This window comes from Lathyrus oleraceus, chromosome 2 (assembly GCF_024323335.1).
Source record: "Lathyrus oleraceus cultivar Zhongwan6 chromosome 2, CAAS_Psat_ZW6_1.0, whole genome shotgun sequence".
Classification (NCBI taxonomy): domain Eukaryota; kingdom Viridiplantae; phylum Streptophyta; class Magnoliopsida; order Fabales; family Fabaceae; genus Lathyrus; species Lathyrus oleraceus.
Window position 1 is genome coordinate 249,140,669 of NC_066580.1, and position 10,693 is coordinate 249,151,361.

Genomic DNA, 10,693 nt, shown 5'->3' on the forward strand with positions numbered 1-10,693 from the left:
GACGAGATAATTCATCACTCACTTCCACATCACTTTCCTCCTCGGCCTCAAACACCGGGAATTCAAAATTTGGAGAAGGAGAAGGATCATTGTATTCAATGGGGTTAGGAACCAACCTGTATAATGATTTGATATTTTGATTTTAGAGAAGTAAATTTGTGACCAAATATTATGCAGATGGACAATTATATTATTTATTTATGTTTTTTGTGGTTACCATTTTCAGAATAAAGCAAAAATTAAAAATAAACACCATAGATGTGTATGAATAGAATTAATTTTATTGATATCAATTTGAAAATGCCCAAACAATGTTCTCTTCTCCCTTAGGCATAGGAGAAGTATTTTAAAACATATAAAAGCAATTACTTAGATTGATGCAAAATAACAGGAATATCAACAGCGGTCCAATTGTCGCAAGCCCTTCCATGCGTCACAAAATTGGTGTAGTCTTCCTCTTCGCCATCCTCTAGCATTGCAGCTAAGTGTTATTCATTGCCATGAATGAACCCTCGACTACGAAAGTTAAGTTGCATATCTTCAGTCGTTGCAGTTGATGAACCTTTATGGAACCCCAAACCGGTTCTGCCTTTGTTGTCGGAGACCTCTACCATGTGCCCCCACTGATCAACATTTCCTTCTTCCACAATCTTCTGAGCATCTTTCAATGAGGACATAGGTGCCCCAACTATCTTTTTAGCAGCAATATATAAGGCTTAGAACGGAGTTCCAACCTCATCCTCAGCTTCAACGTAAGAGAAAGATGACAAGTGGCTAACCAACAGTGCTCTCTCTCCACTAACAATCACTAGCTTGCCATTCTTCACAAATTTAAGCTTCTGGTGCAAAGTGGAGGTAACAACTCCTGCCTCATGGATCCATGGCCTTCCCAACAAGCAACTGTAGGCTGGGTGGATATCCATTACTTAGAAAGTAATATGAAAATCACTCGGACCTATCTTAATTGGAAGGTCCACTTCACCAATAACCGTCTTGCGTGAACCATCAAAAGCTTTGACGATTACACTGCTACACCTCATAGGCGCTCCTTGATAAGATAGCTTTGACAAAGTTGACTTCGGAAGCACATTTAGTGACGAACCAGTGTCAACAAGCATATTTGACAAAGCATCCTCTTTGCAATTCATAGAAATATGCAAATCCAAATTATGATTCCTTCCCTCCTCAGGGAGCTCTTCATCACAGAAGCTAAGATTGTTGCAAGAAGTGATGTTAGCCATAATATGATCGAATTGATCCACTGTAACATCATGTTCTACAAATGCTTGCTCTAGAACTCTCTACTGTGCTTCTCTGTGAGCTTCATAATTCATGAGCATAGACAACACTGAGATTTTTGAGGGGGTTCGGAGTAGTTGCTCCACCATATTGAACTCGCTTCTTTTAATTAATCGGAGTACCTCATCATCATTGGGTTTGAAATTGATGGATTCACCAGACTTACCTTTTGAAACACCAACCATATCTACACTAGGTACCTCCACCTTCTTACTCACAACTAATTCTTCTTTATCTTTTGGGAACACCGGCCCAAACACTCGACCACTGCAAGTCACCTTAGTAACATCAGCAGTGCTCACTACTGAACTAGTCATAGGTAACGGGACCTGTTGACCATCCTTCATAATTGTAGCATTATGCTGATACGACATAACTTTATTAGATGAATACGGGACTGGGTCCGTTAACCGTATTACCAACGGAGATACTGATCTTTGACTGTTGCTGTTACTGGAGTCATACTGGATTACCAACTTCTCAGGCTTCTTGAAAACAGGCACTATGACATTAACATCGTCATCTACATGACGGGATTGAACAATTTGAATCATGCCTTCATCCATCAGTCATTGGATGTCCCTTTTTACAACTTCACAACCCCTTGGGTTAACACTACAAACAGCATAACCATCATGGTCGTGCTCACATTCACTTACTAAACAAACATCCTTATGCATCTGCACTAAGGACCTCCTGATAAAACGCATATCAAAAACCTTAAACTCCCCAGGGCAACCATCCATCATATTCATAGAAGAGTTCCCATGGGCGGGCAACGGATTCGCTTTTACATTCGACGCACGGTCCTTGAAGGACACCGTACCACTCTTCATAAATTTTTGAACCTCATACTTGAGCGGATAACAATTTTTAATATCATGTCCGGGTTCTCCTTGATGAAAAGCACAATGGAGTTCAGGTTTATACCACCAAGGAAGTGGCACCAGAATCTGCAGCGAGTTTCTTGGTTAGATTAGGTTCTTGAGAACCAAGGATGGATAAAGTTCTCCGTAAGACATAGGAATCGGATCGAAAGAGACCTTCTTCCTTTCAAAGTTTTGTTTATGATGATTGTTGTTGGTATTGTTGTTGTTGTAGGTGTTTGCTTGTTGTTGCGGTTGTTGTTGTTGATGTTGTGATCATGCATTCAGCATTGCATTGCCTATAAATACCATGTCATAGCTTCACAATTCTTCAACCTTAAGGCGCCCCAATTGCCTCTAAACTGAAACCTCAACCCTCACTAAAGGAACTAGCTCACTTTTCTTTAAAATTTTCAGATCTGAACTTTGGTTTCATTGATCAATTTTCAGATCTTAAAGTTCCTAAACCTTCTTCTCCTTGATCTATAGTGTCAACTGTAAGCATTAACATCCAAGAATTGTGACTCAAAGCCTTGCAAATCAGAGGTTCATACCAACTGTTATTTTCTTCGAATCTACTTGCATAGTGCTTAATTCTCATTGTTGTTGTGTGATATGAAGTCCTCTGCATAGAGGCAACATTTTTGTGCTTTCAATTTTTGAAAATCATGAAGTTCGCATGAACACCACAGATCTTCCACTTCTGATTTCTCTCAATATAGAGATCTAGAATGGATTTGAGTGGTACAGGGGTGATGTACATCACCCCAACTCTCGATTGATGCCTGGATCGTGCCTTTTGCTTACCATTTTTTCTCTGCAACTTTTGGACATGGCCGGAACTTGGCCGGAGAAGACGGTGGTGCTAGTCACCGTCTGGTCTCCAGATTTAATTAGAACCGTCCACTTCATTTTCCAGATGCAATCACGTGTGTCCATTGTTATGACTTATTTAATGGCTTGGTGCGCTTCAGTTGAGCAAGGCACATGGTAGGGGTGCGCTTCATGACCTTATGATCTGCCAGCTCAATTAATGAGCTCAGATCAAACGGTCCACGCATTTTCCTTTTTTTTTAATTTTTGATTTTATTTCTTTTATTTCTTTTAATTCCATTTCTTTTTAAAAATTCATATCTCTCTCATTATTGGTCCAAAAAATATGGGACCAATTTCATTTTTCTCCTTTTAGTTTCTACTTTCTAAAAATGATTTTTAATATTTTTTATTTTATCATTTGATTTTTTTTAGTAATTTTCTCTTTTCTGGTTATTTATAATTCATTTAAAATAGTTTTTGATATCCACAAAATACAAAAATATTTTTCCAACCTCTTTGAATGATGATAGATCTATGAAAAATATTCTCATCAGTTTATTAATTGATTTGAGATTTATTTGAGATTTTAGGTCAATTAGGTTATTTTTATGCATTTTTAATTGATTTAAAATAGTTTCTTACTTCTAAAAGTGCTGAAATTTTTTGTCAAACTTTGTTTGACCTTGTTGAACTTGGGATAATTCACTTGGACTTTTCAAAGTTGATTTGAAGTGAGTTTGAAGTTTAACCTTTCTTTATTATTCAAGTTTTATTTTAATATTAAAAAATGCCAAAAATATTTTATTTGTTTCTTGACTTCTAATCTTCATCTTGCTTCTGTTTTATATTGTTTGACCTTGATCTTCTCTATCTTTGGTCAATACTTGTTGATTATATCATTCCATTTCCATTAATGCACTTTATTTCTTCATCTTCTTCTTCTCTTTTTTTTCTTTTTGATCAATGAGTTAAGGATTGGTGGTTAGCATTGATACATGGAGGTTTAATCTTCTTTGATTCAAATCTAATTCATCTTGATCATGGATCAAGTGAATGGCTTTGAATTAAGGATAGGTTGCTTCCTAAATCATGCAAAGAACCTAAATCAATACAAGATCATTTCTCATCTTCTTTTTGGCATGACAAATTGTTGGAGTTTGGTTCACTAATCAAGACCTCTAACTTGTGTTGTTGCCTACACTATTATTGACCGGTCTCAGATAGTTGTGACTTCTACATAAGTCCAATTACGATTGCTTAACATAGCGTTAAATTGCCTTATTGCACCCTAACTCTAACACTAACCATTAACTATTAACATTTACTTCTTTCTCTTTACATTTATGCAATTTACTATTCTTGTACATATTATTCATTTGCTTTTTCTTTTGCTCATTTGAGCACATGTTTATGTTAATGCAATTTGCCTCTTGCTCACTTGCCTCTTGCTCATGGAAGTGTTTATGGATGATTTCTCGGTTTGCGGATTTGATTTCCACAATTGTCCTACTAACCTTGAGAAAATCTTGGAGAGATGTGTGGAGGTGAACCTGGTGCTAAACTGGGAAAAGTGTCATTTCATGGTAACCGAAGGAATAGTTTTAGGACATATGGTTTCCGAAAAAGGTATAGAGGTAGATAAAGCTAAAATAGAAGTTATAGAAAACCTAAAACCACCAAAAACCATCAGAGAAGTCCGAAGCTTTCTTGGACACGCTGGATTCTACCGGCGTTTTATTAAGGACTTCTCCAAAATAACTAAACCTTTAACTGGACTTTTAATGAAAGATGCTGAGTTCATTTTCGATGAAAAATGTAATGACGCATTTAATCTTTTAAAGCAAGCATTAGTATCTGCACCCATTATGAAACCACCTGATTGGTCAGAACCTTTTGAGATAATGTGCGATGCTAGTGATTATGCAGTTGGAGCCGTTCTAGGATAAAGGAAAGATAAAAAATTACATGCCATTTATTATGCCAGTAGAACCCTAGATGCTGCCCAACTTAACTACGCAACAACTGAAAAAGAATTACTCGTTGTAGTTTTAGCTATAGACAAATTTAGATCTTATCTAGTAGGAGCAAAAATTATAGTTTACACCGATCATGCTGCCATTCGTTACCTATTAAGTAAAAAAGATGCCAAGCCTAGGTTACTCCGATAGATTCTATTACTACAAGAGTTTGATTTAGACATAAGAGATAAAAAAGGCACTGAAAATGTAGTAGTCGATCACCTTTCTAGGCTAGAACATCTAAAACCTGAGCTAGTACCCATAAATGATGATTTCGCCTATGATAGACTGATAGCTAGAGTAGAAACCATTGAAGATAATAACCTACACCTTTATGAGCACCCCAAATTTCCTTAGCAATAAGTAACGTACCCTGGTATGCGGACTTCGTTAATTACCTAGTTGCTGATATAATACCCCCTGATCTTGACTACCACCGCAAAAAGAAATTCTTCCACGATGTGAGAAACTTCTATTGGGACGAACCGCTCCTTTTTAAAAGGGGTAAAGATGGCATTTTTCGCCGTTGCGTTCCAGAAGAAGAGGTAAATAGCATTATTGAGCATTGTCATTCTGCACCTTATGGTGGACATGCGAGCACCTCTAAGACATACGCCAAGATTCTTCAAGCTGGCCTATTCTGGCCTACCATGTGGCATGATGTCTATGCTTGCATTGTCAAATGTGATAGATGCCAACGCACTGAAAACATTTCAAGACATGATGAAATGCCTCTAAGAAACATTCAGGAAGTAGAACTCTTTGACGTATGGGGTATAGATTTCATGGGACCTTTCCCACCATCCTTAGGAAACAGGTATATCTTAGTAGCTGTAGACTATGTGTCTAAGTGGATTGAAAATATAGCTGCACCCACAAACGACACTAGGGTAGTAATCAAACTATTTAAAAACTATATATTCCCTAGATTTGGAACACCACGTTTAGTCATAAGCGACGGAGGATCACACTTTATATCGAGAATATTTGACAAACTTTTAAGAAAATATGGAGTTAGGCATAGAGTAGTAACACCATACCATCCACAGACTAGTGGCCAAGTAGAAGTATCTAATAGGGAGATAAAACAAATCTTAGAGAAAACTGTTTCTATTTCTAGGAGAGACTGGTCTCAGAAGCTTCAAGAAGCATTATGGGCCTATAGAACCGCTTTCAAAACCCCTATAGGAACTACTCCTTACCAACTAGTTTATGGAAAATCCTGTCACTTACCGTTCGAATTAGAGCATAAGGCCTATTGGGCCATTAAAACTTTGAATTTAGACTACCTAGCCGCTGGAGAAAAGCGTACCCTAGACATTCATAAATTAGAAGAACTTAGGCAATCGGCCTATGAGAATGCAAAAATATATAAAGAGAGGACAAAAGCCTATCACGACAAAAGAATAATAAAGAAAAACTTCAATATAGGCGATCCTATTCTCCTTTTCAACTCTAGGGTACGACTCTTCCCTAGAAAGCTATGTTCAAGATGGACTGGTCCTTTCAAAGCATCCAAGATTCTGAGATCCGGAGCCGTGGAAATCAAGAATGAAACCTGTAGTCCATTCGTTGTAAATGGACAAAGACTGAAGCTCTACGAAGGAGAAGACATTCCAGCATACTACTCAAGCCAAAATCTGATTGATCCACCAATTCCTACCACTACACGTGTATAAACAAGCGCTGCGTGGGAGGCAACCCATGGTTTTTCTTCCATTTTACTTTTTTTCGAATTTATTTAATTTAATTTTTACTTTTTTTTATCATATTTTTCATCGAGACTAAAATTTGAATGGTTTGCATTTTCAGGATCACTTTCTTAACTTTTACAGGATGCAGGATTTCGATGACATGCATGTGGCCTATAGAGATAATGCTCAAAGAGAGCGCTACATCGCTCTGTATCAGCGCCCTATGGCACCCACACACTATCCTGATCAGCACTATATGGAGGCACTTGGTATCGATCCGAGTATCCGATTCCTTAGCCACCAGCTTCACTGGGACGAGTTTGCTGATGACTTGAGTAACACCTACAGGAACCTGACACTGGAGTTCCTGAGTTCATTTGACTATGACCCATACTCTGGACCAGATGGGTATGTTGCTTTCACGCTCTTTGAAGTTGAGTACTCCTTCAGCCAGAAAGAGTTCGGCGACTTATTAGGTTTCCAGACCACTCCTGATGCTATCCCGGAGACACCTATGGGATATTTTCTGGGTAAGGAGGTGGAGAAGTTTTTGAGTGATATATCGGGTGGCGGAAGCCAAGATCCATCTACGCAGTTGTCTCATGTTATACATAACCCCTCCTTCATATACTTTCAGATGATATTAGCACATTCCTTATTGGGAAGACCGGATGCAGAGACACTACTGAGTGAAGAGGAGATCTTCCTATTATTTTGTGCATCCCAGTCTCGCCCAGTAGCATGTGGGAACTTTTTATTATACAGTCTCAGCAGTATCTCCAGATCTACCGAAGGAGTCATCCATGTTGGCGAAATCATCACACAGATTGTTGTCGCTTTAGGTCTGTCTCGCAAGCTGTTACATATTCGGACCTACTGTGGGCACACTACCTGGACATCGACTTCTGTTTGACCAGAGGGTTGATGAGGAGAGCCTTTTTCCACCCATGTCAGTTCCGATTGCTGGTCGACAGCGAGGCTATCCATTATTTCACACTGCCAGATCCTATGATGACCAGTGTGCATGATCCAGCGAATTGGAGTTATGCCCTGGAGGGCCAGGGAGAGACCGTCGAGGAGCCGAGATCACCACCCATTGCTGAATACACGCCTACACCACCATCTCCCAAGATCACTGTTTCCTCTAATAATCATTCATTACAGACCCCCGACATCCGCACTCAAATTGCCGAGTGTCATAGAGAGATCGCAGAGCTTAGACAGGAGGTGGCTGACCTCACTTTACAGATGGGAGTGTCTGATCTCACCCATGCTACTGAAACCGACTGTCTATATCAGGAGATCGCAGAGCTCAGGCAGGAGGTAGCCATGCTCCGTGGATCCACTCAGGAAGATGACATCCCTACTATATGATCTCACCATTCCATCTTATTTTATCTTTTGTTTTATTTTATTTTTCTCGTATTTACATAACTCATCTTATATTATCGCATTTGGAATATTATATAAACTACATCTATACACCGGTATTTCTACTTTTATCTATATATGTCTTATGTTTGTTTTATTTGCATTTTTTATTTTAGTTGTTTATTTGTTTATTAGTCTAATATTTAATTTTTGTTTCATTTTTATTTTTATTTTTACTTTTATAAAATTATGCAAGCCAATGATGCTAGGAAAATCACAAAACAAATGCTATCCGAACCCCTCAAAGCCAAAAGACAAGGGAAGCCCAAGCCAAAGGACCAAAATTCGGCCCAGCCAGATTTTGCCTTGTGGCGCCCGCCATAGACACTGTGGCGCCTGCCACAACGTCTGTAAAAGGTCGGCGCAAAACCCCTTTATTCACCATTTTCACACCTTATAACCTTTTAAACCCATTTTTTTCACCTTGGAAAAACATCCTTGAACCCACAAAAAGCTCATACTTTTCTAACCACCACACCGTACAAATCATTTTTCCGATTTCCATTTTTATTTTCATCCGTCGGATTTCGTAAAAATCCAACCTTTTCACAAACCACTTCATCTTCTTCATCACTTTTCAAGAGATTTCAAATGGAGTTTAACGGCTTCATTCTTCGAGGAGGAAAACCGGGGGATAGACAAAGAAAAATCATCGAACGGTTGCAAAATCGGGAAATCCTCCCGACAAGGTATGTTGACGAAAACTGTCTCTTCACTTTAGGTATCTATCATAACATATTTCATTTATTAGATAATTTAGGTTTGCATAATTTCTTTTCCAACAAAGAACCTACCTATGAGCGGTTGACAATTGAATTTTTGAGTTCCTTGATTTATATTGTCAACCCTAACACTGCTAGCACAGTTGGTACTATCAGATTTAGAATGTTTGCTGTTGAATACGAATTTAGTACCGACGAACTAGCCAACTTGTTAGGGATCCCTCATGGGGAAGGTGCTATTTGTGAGGCCCCTTTGGATTCAGAGTGGTCAGTTGAGGTATTTTCCTTCTGGGAGCGATTATCAAACACTTCCATAAACTCTTTTGAAGAAGTTCTTGCCTCAACTATCCACAACCCGGCCATCAGAGTTTTTAGATACCTGTTGGCATGTACTATTTTTGGCCGGGAGAATCCAAATAAAGTTAATGCTAGAGAGCTTCTATTTTTACAAGGAAGCCTCACAAATAGACGTATTAATTCGGTCCCGTTCATGCTTGCTCATATGACTTTAACTTTGAATAAAGCGGGACCGATTTCTTTTGGTGGATTGATTACATCTATTGCTCGGGCGCTTAACCTGAACAATGAGATGGCTACCCTAGACCCCTTACCTCCTCGCACAATTAACCTAAAATTTTTGAGAGACATGAAATTGTGTCGTTCGAGGAGAGAAGGAGGCTATATGCTCATGCTTCATGGTGTAGCCATCCCATCTGTTGTTTTACCGTGCACTAGACGTACAGATGTACGAGATGAAAGGAATTAGACCTACGCTTTAGATGTTCCACCTGTTTTGGGTCCTCTTCCTCCTAACATTCTTGATGAGGCGGGACATGACACCGATGATGAATATGATCGGAGAGAGAGATCTCCCGTACCCCATGTGTCCCCCCATCATCCTTCACCACCACACATCGCACAATCTTCTTCTTCTGCAGGTACCACTCCTGGCTTCTATATTACAGAGGAGATGTGGTGTGACCACATGGCTAGAGAGCAGAGGCGTGACGACCTACTCTCTACCATCCAGCAGCAAATGGCGGATAATATGAGCTTCATGCAAGAGTCGCAGCGGAGGACAGACATGTCCTACGATACTGTTCTACAGTCCCTGCAAACGATCACAGATTCACAAGCCCATCAGCAACACTACCACCAAAGACACATGGCACTCAATGAAGCCACTCAGGGTACCATTTTAGGTAACCTTCGAGAAGTGAGGACCGCTCAAGATGCCCTGCAGGCGAGGATGGATCAGAGAGACCGTCATCGTATCCGATCCCGTCATCCACCTCAGGATGGCGAGGGCACTAGTGGTCAGCAATAGGTTGTCAGGTAACTCTTCCCTTATCTTATTTCGAAACATTAGGGACAATGTTCGATTTAAGTGTGGGAGGAGACTCTATCGTCTTTTCTTTATTACCTTTCTCGTTTCTTTTCCTTTATCGCTTTTTCTTTGTTGTTTTTAGATAGTTTATTTATTGTTATTCCCTTTTAGTTGTTTATTTTGCTTTTTAGTATAATGCATGAGTCTGACGAGTCACCAAATATAGTAGATCTTTAGTACAATCCTACCTCCCCATACCTTTAGCCCCACCAAAAAAAAAAAATTTGCAAAAGAAAATAGTGTTATTCTGAAAGTTTTCTGGTTTTAAAGACATGTTTTGAGTAAAGATGCGGTGACTTGGGAGAACTTTGCGAAACATCAGTATTATTTTAGCACCATAGACTTCGTAAATATAGGAACCACTCCCGAAACCCCATGTACCATAGCCCTAATCATCATTTCCGTATAAGTCCTCAGTAGTTTATCTCAGCAGTCAGCTCCGACCTACGCATCCTCTACG